Source organism: Pezoporus flaviventris, unplaced genomic scaffold (genome assembly GCF_033815535.1).
Source record: "Pezoporus flaviventris isolate CSIRO_AGI_PZ_B2104156 unplaced genomic scaffold, CSIRO_AGI_Pfla_v1 ptg000036l, whole genome shotgun sequence".
NCBI classification, from domain to species: domain Eukaryota; kingdom Metazoa; phylum Chordata; class Aves; order Psittaciformes; family Psittacidae; genus Pezoporus; species Pezoporus flaviventris.
The window spans coordinates 9,005,742-9,024,798 of record NW_026892584.1 but is presented as its reverse complement, the minus strand read 5'-3'; the positions used below and the strand labels follow the sequence as shown (position 1 = coordinate 9,024,798).

General features: G+C 41.7%; 1 long non-coding RNA gene across 1 annotated transcript; it reads right to left on the bottom strand.

Moving 5' to 3' along the window:
• Positions 1 to 7,850: 7,850 nt before the first annotated feature.
• On the bottom strand, positions 7,851 to 18,569 carry LOC133274746 (uncharacterized). The gene is made up of 3 exons (XR_009745229.1): positions 18,528 to 18,569; positions 10,025 to 10,125; positions 7,851 to 8,397 (listed from the first exon to the last, which is right to left on the bottom strand). It is a non-coding gene; the product is annotated as an uncharacterized LOC133274746 (long non-coding RNA).
• Between the last annotated feature and the right edge of the window lie 488 nt (positions 18,570 to 19,057).

Here is a 19,057-nt window from a genome sequence, read left to right as displayed (position 1 = left end):
CAACTCAGTGGGTTTTCACTGCGGCAAGGCCCACCCTTATCAGCCACAGGCCTCAAGGTGAAGGCCAGGCAAATCAGACTGCTCACATTCAGCACCTCCATCACAGGGGGAGCAATGCTGAGGGCACAGGAGCATGCCCCAAGTGGTGCCCTTGGGGCTAAGCCTTCTGCTCTTCAGCCTCACAGCAGCAACCTGGAAAACCCTAAATCCAAAGTGAGGTTAAGGGTTAGGGGCGTTCCCTCACTGCACCACTCTGGCTGTGTACCACTTGGGCTCACGTTAGTGTCAGTCTGCTTGGGCTGAAGTCTGGAAAGCATCTATAACAATCCACCCAGAAACGGGGCTTTGGCTGTGGAGCTGTTTGGAGGCTTTGGCTATTTACCCTGTGTTCTGATGTGGTAACAGTTGCTTCAAATACAACGGAACATCACTTGTTTTCAGCCTACTCACCTTAGTGCCCTGGCTCTGATTTATACCACCTCAGCAACCAGATTACAACTCTTCTCCCTTTCTGCTATTTTAACTTCACTGAAAAAAACCCAAACATGCATATTGTAGCCCGCTGAATGTTAGAAGGTTTGTTTGTTGATTTACAAAGCAGCTGTTTCAATTTGTTACTAGTAATGTGTATTTTAAATACAATAATAATAAATAGGCACAATAATAAATGCATGAATCAGGGACAAAGGGTGCTACTTGTACTTAAACAGCAAGACAAACACGTGCTAAGTTTCCTTCAAGGGTCTTCCAGTATTTTGCCATCCATCAGAGAAGGCTGATCTGGGCTACTGCTCATGTGCAGAGGGGATTTCTTCATCAAAATGTGCACAGAGGCTGTGGGCTCAGCTGCTGCCTGAAACAAGCAACAGACATTAGAAAAGCTGTAAAGCCTGGAGCCACCGGCAGCTGCATCTTCTGTGCAAGCACTTCAAAGCACTTCCCCAACCTACCAAGAGCAAAAGGCTTTTTTTTTCTTTTAATACATGCATGTACATAAATGCTACAAGTACAATATATATAATGTACACATATTTATTTACATGTAAATACATATATAAGTAGACAGATGACATAGGATATGTGCTTGACTAAACCATTTGGAGTGACCATTAACAGCCAAGCACATGGTTACCCAGTTCCGCCATGGGCTGCATTCTTGTGCACTGCACAGGCCCAGCTGGTAAGATAAAATGCAGCTTTTCCCATTTTAGCCTGTGTGACAAATGGCAGAAATGCTCAAACTAAGGGCCAGCAGCAGGTACCCTCTCACCAGTGACCAGCCAGAGACCTGTTCCCAACTCCTCAGCTCAAACTGCTGCTGGTGGCATTGCAAAGTCCCCATGTCACAGATTTTAAACAGGAAAAAAAAAATGGACTTTGGGGAAGAGCCTTCAGGAATGGGGAAAGCTGCATTCCCAGAGACACAATGGTTCCTGGTTGCAGGCAAGAGGGTTCCAGCCCCTTCTCCACGGTGAAGATTCTGGGTGCCAGGCCCCACTACCTCCAGGGCCATGGGTGATGGGTCATGCTACCCAGCTGCAGCCAGGTCAGTGGCCCAGTATTTCTTCCTGTAGTTTCTCCCAGACCTATGCCTTCTGTCTCCTGATCCAGTCTCAGGTATTCAGCTCCTGCCTGAGACACAAGCATGAGGTCAGCTGCTGTGCAGTTGTAGTTGGAAGTGTATTCAATACCTACTAAAACTGCTACAATTCTTTATATAAATATACAAAATATTATATTTTTCTTACTAATATACAATATATATTGGTATTTGTAGATATCCAAAATACATATGAAAGAGAGAAACAATCCTTTATATACACACTTTTTTCCTGACCCAAACAAAAACATCTGGCATAACCACCTCACCATCCAATACTGCACGGACAATCCCGTTGCCTACAACTGAGTGCAGCAGCATGTCACCCAAAACCAATGCAACTGAAAAACCAGACACAAATGTGAGCAGGGTCCTGCACATAGGGCGGGTGCATGCACACCACTGCTATGCCTGTGAGCCTGTTCTTTGGTGGTGAAAGTATGGGGTAAGTTACTCTGTGACACGTTTTTTTCATGAGAAGAAAGCACTCTAAATTTACAAGACAGTTCCATAGCTGTAACAGGAGCTTGTACTGTATGTGCATCCTACGGTGCCTTGTTACTAGGCTCATGCTATAGGGACTTCACTGTTATCTGCAGAAGACCTTGTCTCACTGGTCATTTTCTGCACCAAGCTTTGCATTCCTCCCTTTTTCCCCAACCATCCTTCCCCAACAAAGGCTCTTTTTCAGAAGAATTAAGGCGCAAATCATCATATCTGTTCCAAGGGCGGAGTGTGTCAGTCTTATTTACTCCACGAGGAGCACTGGCATTCATCGGATGCCAAGAGTTGGATCTGAGCATTTCCTTTAATTGAACAGGTTTGCAGTCTTTCTGTGCTGAAGCAATTCTCCACATCACACACGCCTGCATACCAGAATAAAACAAAAACTTAAGAGCGTTGGCTAACAAGACCGAGAGGCTCATTGTTTAAACAAGAGGTTGATTGTCTGGGTGCTCGGGTGCTCCGTTCCTCCAACATTAAACCCACACGAGGGACAGCAGCCTAATCCACAGCTTGCTGCCAGGTGGTATAGAAATTAATCTTCCACTTACCCAGGCTATTAGTTGCGGTATTTGTAAAGGTTTGCAACCCAGTGAGGCGAGTGCCTGAAATTTTCTCATTATCATGGAGGGTCATGGCAACGTGGCAATATGAAATATCAGGCTCTGGGAGTGTGCCCCTTGGTGAGGAAAGTGTGGATGATGTGCACTGCAGGGACACTGGCAGGAATGGCCCCCAGGACCTTCTGGTTCAACACATGCAGCCCAGCCTGTCTAATCACACAGCAAATATGTTGGAAGGTAGGGGATGGACTTGGAAAGCCCAGGCTTGCCACAGACCTGAACGTGGTCCACCATAACTTGCAGTGCTGAGCAAGTTTGGTGTTTATGAGGAAGGGAACTAAATACTGATTTTTCTCACCTTTTAGCCACACCAAAACTCTGATTTCTGGTCTCACAGGATCACTGGGAGTGCTGGACACACAACACAGCAACCCTCAGTAGGTGTCCTAGAAGCTCAGGGACATGCTTCAGAGCTGCTTGCCAGGACATTTAACTCAACTACCTAACAGGGTGTTAGGAGACAGAGGAGGAAAAGAAATCCAGTCCTTTATTAGACTGCTGCTCCACTAGAGTCCAAGTAAGAAAGGGAAAATAGCAGCAAGCAAGTGATCAAAACAAAACAAGCTGGCCCACGTTAATGTTTGGAAGGGTAAAGCCTCACTAGTATATAGCATGGTCTCTTCCAGTTTCTATCTGCTCCCATTTCACTGCAGACCTGATTCTTTGCAGAGCACTGCCACAGCTTTTTACAACACAGATACATACGGTTTGATGCAGGTAATACAAACATTACAACTGTTTTCCCCACTCTTCCCTAGTGTTTTCCAAATCCCATTTAGCCAAGGGATGCCCTCTCCTTGACTTTTATCACCTCAGGAACTTGCTCTCGTGCCACAGGAAGATGGCAGCCTCTTAACTTGCCTGCACAGTGACCAACCTACACGCTGTGCAAATGGAAAAGCGAATGGTCAGGGCCAAGTGCAAGTCAGTCCCTCACCATGTGTTTGCACATGACTCTGACTTGGTGCCCAGGTATGTCTCCAGGGCATCCCAGGTCGTTCCCTGTCCTGGAGAAACGCTCTGCAAAATGCAACTGCTTTTCCCAAACAGTAACGCCACAGTACCCTTTGCTCCATGTATTCCTCCTGTCCATGTCATAGAATCCTAGAATAGTTAGGGTTGGAAAGGACCTTAAGATTATCAAATTCCCTTGCATGGCAGCAATTTAGCAGTTTAGGCACCATCTTCTTCCATGTCTGCTATAAAATTTTCAGCCACACCAAATCCTTCTATTTCCAGAGTTTAATTAGGCTAAAGGTTCAAATTCTGCAAGATAACTGAAGAGCCGAACAAATCTGAAAGACTTGAAATGCAGATTTTTGTGGATCCCATGAATAGCAGCAGAGCTTGGGCTTAGAGGAATTTGAATCAGAATTATTTTTGTTCCTTGTTTGGCTTGGCTTATAAAACATACAGCCAATAATTCCACAGCCTCTGTCAAGCTCATTGCTATAAATAACAATTTACCATTGAAATGAAATGTAAAGGGTCATAACTGTGCTCAGAGATTCATGTATCACCCAGGAAAGGAGATTCCAACTGAGTTGAACAAGCCTGATAAGTAAATTTGCCACAACAGATGGGAAGAATGAACAATGGGAAGAACTGAACAAACAATGTGTTAGTTTCTTCTGGTCCCATATTTTATTTAATCCACTGTAATCCCACCTGCAAGCACTGCCACAGGATGAGGCACTAGACAGCCACACAGTCAGACCCAGCCTCCAACCTAAACCTGAAAGGCAGGGCAAAGATCAGAAGCAAGTCTGCAGTCCCACTGCTAACCTCCATCCTTGGCTGTCACTAGATGTGGCCTTTGGAAAGTCATTCTTGAATCAACAACAGCAAACCAGTTACAGGGACCAGCTGGGGTCCTGGCAGTGCTAGCCGAAAGGCTGGGTCTATTTAGCAGGACAGTGTACCCTGACCAATGCTAGACATGATCAAGCATTCTACTTTTCCTCATTCAAATTTGACTGCAGTAGAAGGATCTAAGAACTGAGCCAACAGCTTTGGCTTTCATTAGCTGGAATCTCCACCTCAGCACTATCCACTGCCTTAATACTGCAGAGGTGCTTAGTTCAATTTAGAAAAACTAAAACTTAACCCCGCACAAAAGAGTAGCAAGTTCCTGCAGCAAGTGCCAGCTCTCATCCGACTGATGCAGAACTATGTTCCCAAATAAATGTGTACTTGAATCCCTGTGCTGACAGCCATATAGCTGGCTCCAATTCTAGTCATAAACAAAGCCACAGCGAGCAGACCTAGTCACAATCATCACGGGCATTTCTGGCAAAGACTGAACAGAAATGTGTATATCTGCTAAAGGTGGCCTTCATCTTGTAGCTGCAAACAATAAAAGATCCACTAGTTATGTAGGCTCAGCTACCTCTATTTTTCTGAAACAACCCTGTTTCCCAACTTGGTTACTAGTCTTAAAATCAACGTCAGCAGACGGGGAGCAGCCTGTGTGTGGGACAGCTAATGTCTGCCCTTAAAAACTGGCCCAAACTGGCATAACACAGCAGACTTATGACCGACTTTCAGCTGAACCAGCCAGAAAAAACACACTGCCCTAAGCCCTGACCCAGTGAACAGAGCCCATTGTCCATGACCTGCCTTGAAAGAGAGAGGCAGCACTTAGCAGTTCCAACACCAGCTCTAGTCAGTTTTACTGCGTCTGTTATCTAGGTCAAACAAGCTCTCCAATTCCAAACTTAATTTCATCTCCCCACTGCAATCACTAGAGTGCTGCTCTTTCAGTTCCACCTGGCTGAAGCTGTGGGAAATGTCAATCAGCTCGGCTGTTCCATCTCCCTCTGAGGAATGTGAACTGTTTCTCTGTTTCTCAAATCAGACCTAAAAAAACTTGAACACTAGACTTAACCTTAACAAAACCAGTACCAAGCATCAATTATTATTGCTTCATAAGGTGAAAAGGGTATTACGTTAAAACAATGCCAGTGTTCACTCTAGAAGAATTGGTACTATAAAATACAGAAGTACATCTACTTTTTGGCTGAAGGATAACTTATTGTAAACCTCAATGTAAAGCAAATTCAAAACTTACCTTGGAAAAAGAACTTCCCTCTTTTAGCTAATGAAAACACAGGGGAAAAAAGCAACACCCCACCTTATTGCTAAACACCTCAAACCCTCTCTTTGTGACTAATTTAAATTGGGATTCACTTGAATTATAGTTAAAAACCTCACAATGTCCCAGACAATTGCTCACAGTCTTAGCTTACAATAAGACTAGCACAGACTCCCAGTTCAGCACAGCAGCCACCTTAAGCAGGTACCCTTTCCCCCAGGTGAACCCCCTATTAATCACAGTATCTATTTTTTTCCATCATTATTTTAATAGACACAGACTACCTAGGGTAGGATGACAGGTTTTTTGAAATAACAGCCCCTAAATCCATTACTACGTGAGAGGGTACCAGTATTTCTCTTATGTAGTCTACTGAAGGCTGGGGCTGCAACATCACTACAAGCTGCTTCCTCCTGGAAAAGTTTGTTATGCCACATGAGAAAACCACTGTGTTTGATACTGAGCCTTACTTGAAAGTATCAGTGTTTTACAAGCACTGAGAAGTTACTTAAATTCTCTCTCGCTGTTAGTAATACATGATTACTAACTAAAATTTTACAGCAGGGTAAAAGAAAGTCACCTCTGCTGCTTTATTTCTCTTAAAACACATAACCAAGTTGTGTTTCCCACCAACGATTTGCTGATCTGTATACATAAAACCTGCTTTCTAGAGGCACTTCAGAATATTTATACACCTCCACCATGGTCCTCGATTATCCATGTGCTACTTTGTGCAGATGGAAATTAGGGAGGAAGTGTGTGCAGTGGTTTACAGGATTGACAATCTTAATGAAAAAAAGTGATTAGCTACTTTGTGCAGTCACTGCTATAGAATATAACTGGGCAGAGAATTATTTACTTTTTTACATACATTTTTCACACTGTGGTTGAAGCACAGCCCCACGACTGCTGAAGGCACCACAACCTTAGGGAAATACTTTGAGCCAAATTCAGCCCTTTTAGATTCCCTTCCACAGGTGTGAAACTTCTGTGGCCATTTGTTCTGCACAAACCCAGCATCATTTGCTGGAGCCACTGGCTCAGCACCCTTGAAGTCCCAGGCTGGAAAGCATCTCGCCTCTCACACTCTGCTATCATCCATTCAGGGTCATTATGATATTTTTTTCCATCTTCACAGCTCTCAATTTCACACAGCTCTTGCCTTTGCACTGGCACTTCTGGCCCCATCTTCTAAAACAAGGTTCCAGTCTTGTAAATGTGAACTCCTGTCCATACACACTTGGTCCACATGTGATGAGTTCAGCAAGATCTCTTGACAGAGGATTACCCTGCTGCCATCCCAGCCAGAGCTTCCCCTTCTCTCCAAACCAGTTCTGAAAACACAACATCATCTCCCAAGCAAGTTCTCCTCTAGTGAGGACAAATCAGAAAAACCTCTCAAATTAGCACCATCCCCTTTTCATTTGAGGGGAGCAAGGAATGGCCCGCAACCCAACAGCTATCCAAAGACACAAGCTCACCTGCCATTGATCCATTTATGGGTTCTGCAACACACTGTACAGGGACCCAGGGCATTAGGGCACCATGAGATAAAGGTTTGGGAGCTCAGAGGAACAGGTCCTTGACTTACCCACAGCTCAGCTCTCACGCCATAGTATGGGGCTCTTTCTTTGGGATGGGTATTCACATGTTATGCTTACAGACTGCAAGATGTAAGCAAGATGTACAATGCAAACACCTGCAGATCTCCCTTTACAGTTAGGGAAAAAGGGACCAGCTGAGGGCAGGATTCACCCAGCCTACTGCAGATCTCTATTTCAGAAAGAGATGCATCATTATTTCTGTACACTATCAAAGAGGAGCAGAAGGGAAGTGGTACTTCAGGGGGACACTTCAGCACTACAGTAAGCTAGATATCTTATTACTGAAAGTTGACTATCCCCAAGTACTAAGGTATCTGTGGAACTAGACACACATGAAATATTTACCACTGCTCATTCTTTATGTGAGAAAGAGGAAGCTCTTTATGGCCAGTATCTATCTCTAGATCTGTCATGTTCAGTGGGGATTGCTGGAGTAAAGCTGGAGTCTTGGTTTTCTCATAACATGTATAAGTTTGGGTATACTAGAAAATAAATCAACTTGGGCAAAGCCTGGTAAGTTCTATAGGAAGAACTCACATCATAACTGGCCCATATTTGAGATTTTGCCCAACAACATATGCAATGCATTTTCACGAGAATGTTAAAAATTCATCTACTAAATCGAAATGTTTTGTCCTAAACTGCAAAATAGTTACAAAGGTCTCTCTGGAGAATCAGTTTGCTCATAGCTGCTTTGAGCTGTTTAAGGTACACTTTGCTGTAAAAAAAAATAGCATTCATTTTCAGGACACTACAAATTATAATGAGAGAAATAAACTCAAATTAAATGCAGTTTGGTGCTTTTGGTTTTTTGTTTTGCTTGCTTTTTTATTTTTAATTATTTTTAAAGAGTAGGGATTTCTTCTTCCAGACCTTCTCCATTGCAGAATATTCTTTATGTCCTTCATCAGTCTTGTACTTGGTTACAGATGGAAAATATTAGCTCTGGTTTACAAAACATGGCCCCGTTTCCTGTAACACAGCACAGGTTGGACAAATCTGTCATTTGAGTAGTGTGTCTATTCTGTGGCCAATTCTGTAATCTACAAGCAATGTGATCCTAAACAAGGAATCTCATGTTAGCAGCCAAGATTGGAAAATCCCTGTTTAGTGCAATTGCTGCCAAAACCATCTCACTTGCTAAGGACAAACTAATTTTCAGTCTGTACTTTGGGACCTGTTGCTTCTCTTTTTTAGCTCTATTTTTTAATAAATAAAACATACCTCACTTTCTAAGATTGTACAAATGCGCACTTGATTTTAGAAAGTGCAAAATGGATTTAGAAAAAAGTTTTGGATGCAAAAAAAAAATAGAATACTGTAAGAAAGATTGTTTTTTAGTATTATTTGAAAAAATCCGTTTTGCAAATTTAAAGAGTTGCATTTCAGAACAAAGAGCAATAAGGTTGTGTACAAATAAGAGAACAGAAAGAGAAAAATAAAAAGGTGTTTTACAATACAGATAGGACATAGATTTAGGGTGACCTAGACAGAGCTTTAAATGAGAACTTGACCTCAGTTTTCAAGGTGGATCAGGATATGAGGTGATCATAACTAAGATGGAAGCAAAAGTGGACACAGAAGTGAAAGGCAGGCAGAAGCAGCTACACTAAGTTTTCCCAGTCACAGACGCTTCCAGCTGATCAAAAAGAATTCAGTGCCAAAGAGTGCTGATATTTAAAAACAGAGCTCAGAGAAATTACTCCAGAGAAATAGATTGAAGTATTTAGTGCTTTTGAAGAAATCTTGAAAGAAGGAGGAGGGAAGTTTGATGAGACAAAGGGGAAAGTGACTGTATGACAGAGACCAACCTACCAAGTACTGTGTGTACCAAATAAGTGACATTTTTCTCCACATAAAACTTTTCTCGAAGAAAGCTGATGTAAGAGCTCTCATGTTTGGACATTAATAAACCATTTGACATGCTGACACGAGAGAAACATTACTCAAAAGAAGACTAAAGATTAGCAGAGAACCTATGAATTGCATGAGAAGTTGAGCCAAGACAAAATGGAAATTAATGTTTTTGAGAAGTAAAGTATCAGGTTAGAGTAAAACGACTGGAAGAAATTGTTAGGAATAGCTATGGGACAGAATTTTGTGTATATTCATTTACTTAAGACAAAAATACAAAATCTTTCAGTAAATTAAGCTGAAAAGCATTGCCAGCAGAAAGGCACCTGGGGGCTGCTGTATACCAGGAACCAGCTAAACCTAAGAAGAGAATGCAAGTGAAGGTGACCTTTCCATTGTGTGAAACAGAATGTTAAATGCTGAAGACTAATTTCAAGGGTTTATTGTTGCAATTTAATAGCTCATTCAAAGCTGCAAAGGATTGAGAAGCAGTTGTGTGCCTGAGCTGGTCCTGCAATAACTGTCAGCATCAACATGATGCACTTACAAAAACAGTGAACGCGATCTTACAGTATCACAGGAGTTCTTAGCAGACATGGGGAAGTGTTCATGCCACTATGCAAGTGTCAACAGTACCTCCTTCAGTGTATTTGGTATGGTTCAACTCAGTATTTAAGCAAAAGGAATTTTATTTGGAATATATCGCATTTAGGAAGGGTCACAAAAAAATAATTCTGAGCCATACGTGGCCTCATTTGGTATCACATGTACCTTTTCCAGGGTTTGAATTCTTCTCTCTTTGCCCTTCCAAATGCTCCCTCTGTAGTTTCCTATGTGAAGAGCTTTCTGTTTTAAGAAAGTTAGGATTGGAGGTTGTGGGGAGTTCGTTTTGTTTGGGTTTTTGTTTTGTTTTTAAAAATTGAGTATTACCAATGCTAGTTTTTCTTGCTTTTTCACTCCCTGCATAAATTTGATTTTGTACAAATTACAGCATCTCACACTTTGCCAGCCTACTGAGCTCGAGCAGTTGATGGCTCCTCTTAGGAGGTGGGCAGTCGAGGAATTGGGAGGAGGAGGTTGCCATGTCAGGCAATCAATGTCTGGAGCAGTTCCTCATTGAAAGATGTGTGAGCAAATCTCTAGGCTCTAAGGGTGAGTTTGGTAAGGTTAGGAGAGGGACTGCCCCAAGTGTCCCATTGTCCTGGGTTCAGCAGTAGCAGTCATTTTTCTGCTTCTTAGTAGCTGGTGCAGTGCTGTGGTTTTGACTTTCAGCCTGGGAACAGCACTGATAAAACCGATGTTTTTAGTTGCTGCTCAGTCATATTTACTCTGACCAAGGACTTTGTGAGTCTCATGCTCTGCCAGGGAGGGGGGGAAGCCAGGAGGAAGCAGAGACAGGACACCTGACCCAAACTAACCAAAGAGGTATTCCATACCACAGTGCATCATGCCCACTATAGAAACTGGGGGGCCGTTACCCAGAAGGGCTAGATCAGTGCTCAGGTTGGGCTGGGTATCGGTTGGCAGGTGGTGAGCAGTTGTATTCTCTTCCCTTGTTATTTCCCTTATCATTATTATCATTGGTGGTGTGATTTGTGTTATACCTTAGTTACTGGACTGTTCTTATCTCAACCCGTGGGAGTTACATTCTTTCTATTCTCTGCCCCATCCCTCCGGGAGCAGGGGGGAGGCGGGGGGGGGAAGTGAACAAGCAGCTGCATGGCTGAGTTTCCGACTGGCTTAAACCACGACACCCATTGAGCAAAGGCTGTACAGCACAGGAAAAGGAACCCTGATTTTCTATGTGTTATTGACATGGCATCCTCTGAGCGTTGCAATCCAGGTGCAATCATCAATGTACTTTACCACCTACATTCAAATGAAAGGTCACCCTGGTCTTGCCCAATTTGATAGTGCAACACACAGGAAAAAGCTCACTTTTAATTCCCCAAGCTGCCTCAACTCGTGACGTTTTAATCTCTTATCCAGCAATTAATTACACTGAAGAAATCCCTTTTATCAAAACCACTGCAAGTGTTGGATTTGGCTCTGCAATCACCCAGCACCTCTCTGTATCTATTGCCCTTCATCTCTCTGGTGGCACAGCCTGGTCCAGACCAGCTCCTGCTGGGAAACACCAGTCCTGTGTGTGTGAGATGGGTATGGGAGCCACAGGGAAATTGCCCTGGCTTCCTAAAGAGCTTCTTTCATCCCATGGCTCTTCTCTACCAGAGTGCAGGAGCTAATAATATCCCTTTGCTTCTGTTATATAGCATTTCCTCCTCTTTATTTTAACTTTTACTGGTTGCATTACCAGCTGCTCCTTTGCATCTGCTGCATGACTGAATGTCAAAAGAAGCTGTAAATCAATTTATGTCATTCATCAAATGGTGAAATTGTCACTTTCTCTGCTTCTGAAGGAAGAGAGAATTTTAAATGCAGCTTCTAAATATACTTCAGAATTTTATTATTTTAGTTAAAATTAGAAAGATTTTTAAGAGACAACACAAATTCAGCTTTCCTTGGTAAAGGCTTGTACTGAAATTTCATCAAGACAGTCACAACCACCAATTGGCATGAAAGGGACAAAACTGCAGACCTCAACCACAGGCAAAACACTTCCTCAGTGCTGTTGTAGTCATGTAAATGTGCTTGCTGGGGAGCTGGAGCTAGAGAGAAGGATGGACACAGGCATATTGGGACCAAAACCCTGAGTCAGGTCCTCCATTTATCTCATCCCAACACTCTTCCATATCCCAATTCCCACCTTTTTTGTTGTTGCTTTTGTTGGGTTTTTGTGTGTTTTGTTTTGGGTTTGATTTTTTTTTTTGTTCGTGAGAAAAGCCAGCACAGCTCACAGATATGGGAAGCACACTTCTATGTCTAGTGCATCCCTATCTGACCACAGAGACTGGAAACAAGAAGCCTCAATGTAAGACAACTATCAGAGAAATGAGGAATGTTTTTGCAATCTGTTGTGTGTTTTTCAATTATTATTTCTAATGAAACAAACAAAGTGTAAATATAGATGCTTATCGCTTCCTATTATGAGGGCAGCAATTGCAAGTTTAAACAGAATAAAGCATGTGATTATGAATGTACAATACACAATTTATTCTTATCAAGTTGACAAATAGCTGTTTTCTTAATATTTATATTAAAATTCTTTGTCTAGACAGCTTCCTGAAATACTTCCCTCAGTAGCAGTGATTAGATTTCAAACATCAGGTCAAAATAATGAATAATGGACTAAGAGAAAAAAAAAAAAATAAAATTAAGAGCTAAACATTTTCTTTTAATTCAGCTACTAATTTTGAACAACTGAAATTTAAGACACTTGCATTCATTTAGGAAATATTAAAGGAGTAACTATTTGTTCTCTGCTAGCACTCTGTCTTTAGTTTCACATGAATGATAATCCAGGCTCCTTTTGCCTTAGGATCTGTGGATTATGTTTCCCAATGACCTTCTACAGAGGCTTCCAAAAATAGGGAACTGGGAAAGGGATGGCACCAAGCGCTTATGCAGCGCAGGCATATCTTCCTGCTTTGCACCAGGGATGCAAAGGATTTCAGCTTTTATTTTCTTAAATGCTTTTTCACCCTTTCTATACAAAGATCATAGAATCATAGGATAGTTAGGATTGGAAAGGAGCTTAAGATCATCAAGTTCCAACTCCCCTGCCATGGGCAGGGACACCTCACACTAAACCATATCACCCAAGGCACTGTCCAATCTGGCCTTGACCACCACCAGGGATGGAGCACTCACCCATTCCAGTACCTCACCACCCTAACAGGAAGGAACTTCCTCCTTATATCCAATCTAAACTTCTCCTGCTTCAGTTTTAACCCATTACCCCTTGTCCTGTCACTACAGTCCCTGATGAAGAGTCCACCCCCAGCATCCTTATAGGCCCCCTTGAGATACTGGAAGGCTGCTATGAGGTCTCCACGCAGCCTTCTCTTCTCCAGGCTGAACAGCCCCAACTTCCTCAGCCTGTCTTCACACGGGAGGTGCTCCAGTCCCCTGATCATCCTCGTGCCCTTCTCTGGACTTGTTCCAACAGTTCCATGTCCTTTTTATGTTGAGGACACCAGAACTGCACACAATACTCCAAGTGAGGTCTCACAAGTTAACCATGAAACCACAAACTAATGAAAATCAAATCCCCCCCCCCCCCCTTTTTTTATCTTCTTTTTTCTTCTAAATAATTTTAATATACCTCCACAAGCACTCAGGAATTACATGTGGAGCTGTCAACTAAAAGATCCCTTTTAGGTATTCACTTTGCCAAGGTACGTTTTTTGTTTTATATTTAACAACGAAAGACCTAATGATACTCAAGGACTATGCAAGTGTAAAAGGGAAGACCAAATGGCATTGTGCCTTTTTTTTTTGCTTACATTTTAAAAAAAGAAGCAAAACCACACAAGCCCCCCAGTTCTTGAAAAGCAAAAACCTTTCACAAGGAATACTACAATAAATTCATCTTTGCAAGTGACACTGGCTCACAAAGTCATTCCATATTTAATTTCAGCACTGAAAAGATGTGTCAGAATGTTTTTGACAGTACATTTTCTATTTATCACACCTTCTGCTTAACCCCATTTGTTTTCACTCCTGCAATATGCTTTTTGCTAAGGCACAACAGACTTCTTTTCAGAAGCAAATATTGTTTTAATTGCTTGGAATTTCATACGCTGTGCAGATGTGAAAGGCTTTGGTGACGGTCCTCCAAGTGGTGTACATTTCAGTGCTAAAACACTACTAATTATCTAGGCATGAATTACACTTTTTCCTTATTCATAAAAAAAAAAGAAAAGAAATCTTGCAGGGGTTTTATGTTGCACTGCCATTGCTGACATTTTACGTGGCAAGTTTTGTATTTTCATTTCCACAAAGGAGTTTTCAAGAGCAGTTTTATTCAGATACCTGCACTTTAAGGCATTTACAGATCATACGCTTCACACAGATCATACACATCATTCATTTACAGACCCATTCCACCCAACAAATAATGGATTTAAATAACATAACCATTAAGAGCATGAACAGAAAATTTAAGGCAATAAGAACTACATAGCAGTCATAATTCAGCTACAGCACAGCAGTCTGTCAAAAACTCAGCAAATACATAAAGTTACTCAAAACTCTTTCTTAGAACTTCATTAAACTGACCTTATGTCTTACCCTACAGACTTCCATAAGAAAGCTACAAACAATGCTGAAATCATCCCCACTGCAGCTGGGGTTGGCACAACAGATGAACTACCTAAAAGAAACCTGGTCTGGAGACAGGGAGCCATGTTCCCATCCCAAATGGAGGGATGTTTTTACCCTGTTGCCCATCTCCTACAGTTGAAATGACACTAGTGTTGGATTTCGTGCAGAGGCACACACCAATCTACAGCTGATGAAATGATAATTTATCCCTCTGGGTAAGGAAAAACAGCACCCTGCATACCGAAGGTCTAAATGCCACCCAAGGATACAGGATTTTAGATAGTGACATCTAGCATAGTGAGAGTTTTACAGAGAGCCCCACAGGAGCCACAAAGTCTACAAGAATAGAATATTTCTTTGCACTGACAAGCCCCAGAGAAGAGACCTGACAAAAAAAAACCAAACAACAACTTATCACCTTCTCAAAAAAAAAAAAAAAATTGGAAACATTGGAACCTCTTTATTTTATAGAAAAATTGAAATAAAACAATTTTCAATTTGCTTCTTCAAATATCCATACATTTTAGGTAACCAAAGTCATGTTGCTGAAAAGTTTTATACCATTTTCCTCTGAAATTCCCCTCATATTTTAACTACTTTAGAGAGTACAGGGAATAAAAGTTTTCCTATGATTTATGGAAATTATTTCTCAGCTGTCTTTATCAAATTTGTGTGTGCTATCAATTTACAGGTTGTCCCAATAAAAATGCAAAATGCCAACTGCCTTTGAGCTATACCGTGAGGTGTTGACTATACACAAGTCAAACTGTACCAACCAGGGTATGCAACAAAGGCTGCCACTAGGGAAAAATGATGGTATCACAAAGATGGCAAGAAAGACTTAAATATTTGATAATTCATTTACAAGCACATTATGTATTATAGAAAAAGTTACATTTAAATCACTACAGCTATTTCAAGTTAATGTGAATATACTTTCTTACCTAGTGTTTATCACAAGTCTACATAAAACTTTGCTGCTGTTTTTAGAGAAAGAAAAGAAAAGGCTATTTTGATTCCAAGTATTTTCAAAATATTTGATAGAGCAATTTTCTCCATTTGTTGGACCTTGAGGTTATACCAATTCCAATCTGTTACCCAGATGTGGGAAGTGTGGGTACCAAGACATTGCATATAAACATCACTGTGTGCAAGGGTATTTTAAGGTGAAGAAAAAAGCATCACTTCAGAATTAAAACTAACAGATTTTATTTATTTATTTATTTATTTATTTATTACTAAAAATAGATCTAAACATACAATATCAGGGCATGAAGGAATGCAGCTTCAGAAGAACCTTAATCCAAGCAGAAGATGAGACTCTCAGAGGATTTCTGCATGAAAAGTCACTGACAGTGTGCAATACTAATTTCATGTGTGTATTAGTGCCACAAGTCAGTGAAGTATTTGGCCTTGGTATCATGAAGGCAACTGAGCAGAATTCAAAAATAGTCTAGCTGGCAGCATCTCACAAAAAATATATGCTATATGTGCGGACAAGGTCAAGAAATTATGAATTTTGACATATGTTTTTATGACATTAAGCAATTATCTGCAATTTTCTAAAGGCAAAACATCCAGACTATCTCAGCGGTACCTCCTGTCACACTCTGCACAGCTCCTGTAACAGTGTTTGATGAGACCATTCTCTTAAAAAGAACAAACAAGTTGTTATCCATTTGTCAGTGGTGCTACCTGGCAGTACTCAATGACAGTCCTCTCTAAAAAAAGTTATGTAGTGTTAATTATATACATAGAATTAACATAAGCACAGCTCCTATCTACCCCCTGGAAATAATTCCACTAAAGTCACCTTTTCAATCCCCCAGGATCAGCACAACAGGTTGAGTATCCATGACCAACTTATGTTTTCATGGAATTTCACCAGTTTATGTCTTTCTGTTACTGTTTTTATAACACAGTTGCCAGCAGTGACATCATTTGTTTTAAATGTCACTTCTTTTGCACCAATAGGCACAGCACATGAGAAAACCCTGCAGCAGCAGTCTGCGCCCAGAACAGGTCTGAAGCTCCCATCAGTTTTTCTTCCAGGTCTCCTCAATCCCTTCATCCAACAACCATGCTGGGCCAAACCCTGCCCCACACCACTAGCCATGTAACCAGTGCATTGGTCCTGGGGCACAGGGACCTCACCTCGCAAGCTGCAATCCATCGCAAGCTGTCAACAGCCTCAGCAAATCTCAGAGACATCTGTGGCTTATCAAGCCAGCAGCATTTTTCCTACATTAATCTCCACTAGTCCTGCCCCAGCTTTCATTTCAAAAGACTTGGCATGGTACCTTCAAAAAAAAAAAAAAAAAAAGTTTAAAAAATTGCTCAATTTCTTCAGATGCAGCTGGTTGGGAGAACTGCCTTTGAAATCTGAGCACATCGCAGGGATGTCGACATGCTCATTGCAGGCAGCTTGCAGCACAGGGGACAGCACTAATGACTGCAAAAGACTTTCAGATGCTGCCCTTGGACAAGCCTTCCCCTTCCTTAGGGAGAGTTTGGGGTGTGCTTTAAGTAGCTGTTGTGTCCAGGGGCTCATCCAGATACAGTGCACTCATGTTGAACACCCTCCTCTAGCCTATGTTCTCCCATCAGCTCTCAAAAACCAGCTGGGAGGGTTTCAGTACCCTCCCTCTGGTCACCAGCAATGTCACTGCACATGCTCTTCAACACTTATGTTGAGGATGATGGCCAAAGTAAGGCAACAGCCTTTACTGCTGATGTGATGAAAGGCCAGGAAACTTTTCCAATCATGCTGCATGTGTCCCTCTGGTCATGCCCCTGCCCATAACATGGTCCCTCTCCCCATTTCCCTGATGTGCCCTGATGCTCAGGGACATCCCAGCCTCTGCAATCAGTCTCCCAAGGTCATGTCTCCTCCTTGCTGCCCTGGAGATGCTCCTGTTACAATCACATGTCAGCTTATGTTATGCATTTTAAAAGGCAAAAAGTCTCCATCACACCACTCTTACTAGACACTGAAATTCATCTTCAGTCAACAGAGATTAATTACTAGAGGTTAAACTCCTGTTAGGACCAGACAGCACCGACTCAACTGCCTCTCGAGTAAAGCCCACAAAATTTTCTCAGAGCCTCATGAAACAATTTTAGATCCAAAGCATCTCCTTATGGACAGCAACTAGGTCTTTCTTCTTGCCTATTTTTAAATAACCTGAAGGATCTCTTATGACTTTTAAATAAAAATCTTATGGCTTAAGCAGTTTTAACATTCATTTTTAGTTAGTAATTGCTCAACAAAGAAATACTAACACAACCTTCAAACTACCAAAGTTTACTGTCTCAGTTTACCTGGTACCTTTCCACACACCTATGCTGTGCAGGTGGGGCAGGTAGATTGTTGTCCTTATGGGTCTAAAAGCATAGGAGGAGGGAGTGTTGTGCTTCATACAGATAAAAAAAAAAGGACTAATGGTGTTTATATTTGCAGCTCGTCTTCAGCTCCAGCTGTCTCAAAGCAGAGTGACATAAAACATGTAAGTTGGTTGTATTTCACAAGAGGAAATCCGTATGCTTTCATATCACATTAAAAAGTCAAAATATGCTTCCATCCAGACTGTGCATGCCAGGAAAGGGTCAGAACAGCTTTTTCAGCATTGAGCACATGATGCCCGTCACCAGGCCAACTCCACCATGAGCATCTCAAACTAAGCTATCAATTCAGGTAACCTTCCCTCTACATCAAAGTGGTGAATTTAAAAGCAGAAAATTTAACAGAACGTATGTATGTTTGTACATATACACACACAGAAAAGTACCGCTTAATCCAAATCAGAATACATTTAAAAATGTAACCCAAACTTAACATCAATCTTAACACACATCATCTTCTGTAGTTAATAGAACATTAAAAAAGTGATTTCTAGTTGCTCCAGAAATTCAACTAAACATAGTAAGATCAAGAGAAGAATTAGTAGCTCACTTATCTCTTTATAGTGGTCTATATACATTCAAGGAAATATTTATTGCATTATGGGTTTAAAGTTACTCACATTGAAGCAGCTTGGAAACGGCTTTCAGTATCACCAAATGTCATAGAATCATAGAATCATAGAATCGTTAGGGTTGGAAAGGACCTTAAGATCATCCAGTTCCAACCCCCCTGCAGTGGGCAGGGACACCTCACACTAAATCATATCAACCAAGGCCTCGTCCAACCTGGCCTTGAACACTGTCAGGGATGGAGCATTCACAACCTCCCTGGGCAACCTATTCCAGTGCCTCACCACCCTAACAGAAAAGAATTTCCTCCTTATATCCAATCTAAACTTCCCCTGTTTAAATTATAACCCATTACCCCTTGTCCTATCACTACAATCCCAAATGAAGAGTCCCTCCCCAGCATCCCTATAGGCCCCCTTCAGATACTGGAAGGTTGCTATGAGGTCTCCACGCAGCCTTCTCTTCCCCAGGCTGAACAGCCCCAACTTCCTCAGCCTGTCTTCATACAGGAGGTGCTCCAGTCCCCTGATCATCCTCGTGCCCCTCCTCTGGACTTGTTCCAACAGTTCCATGTCCTTTT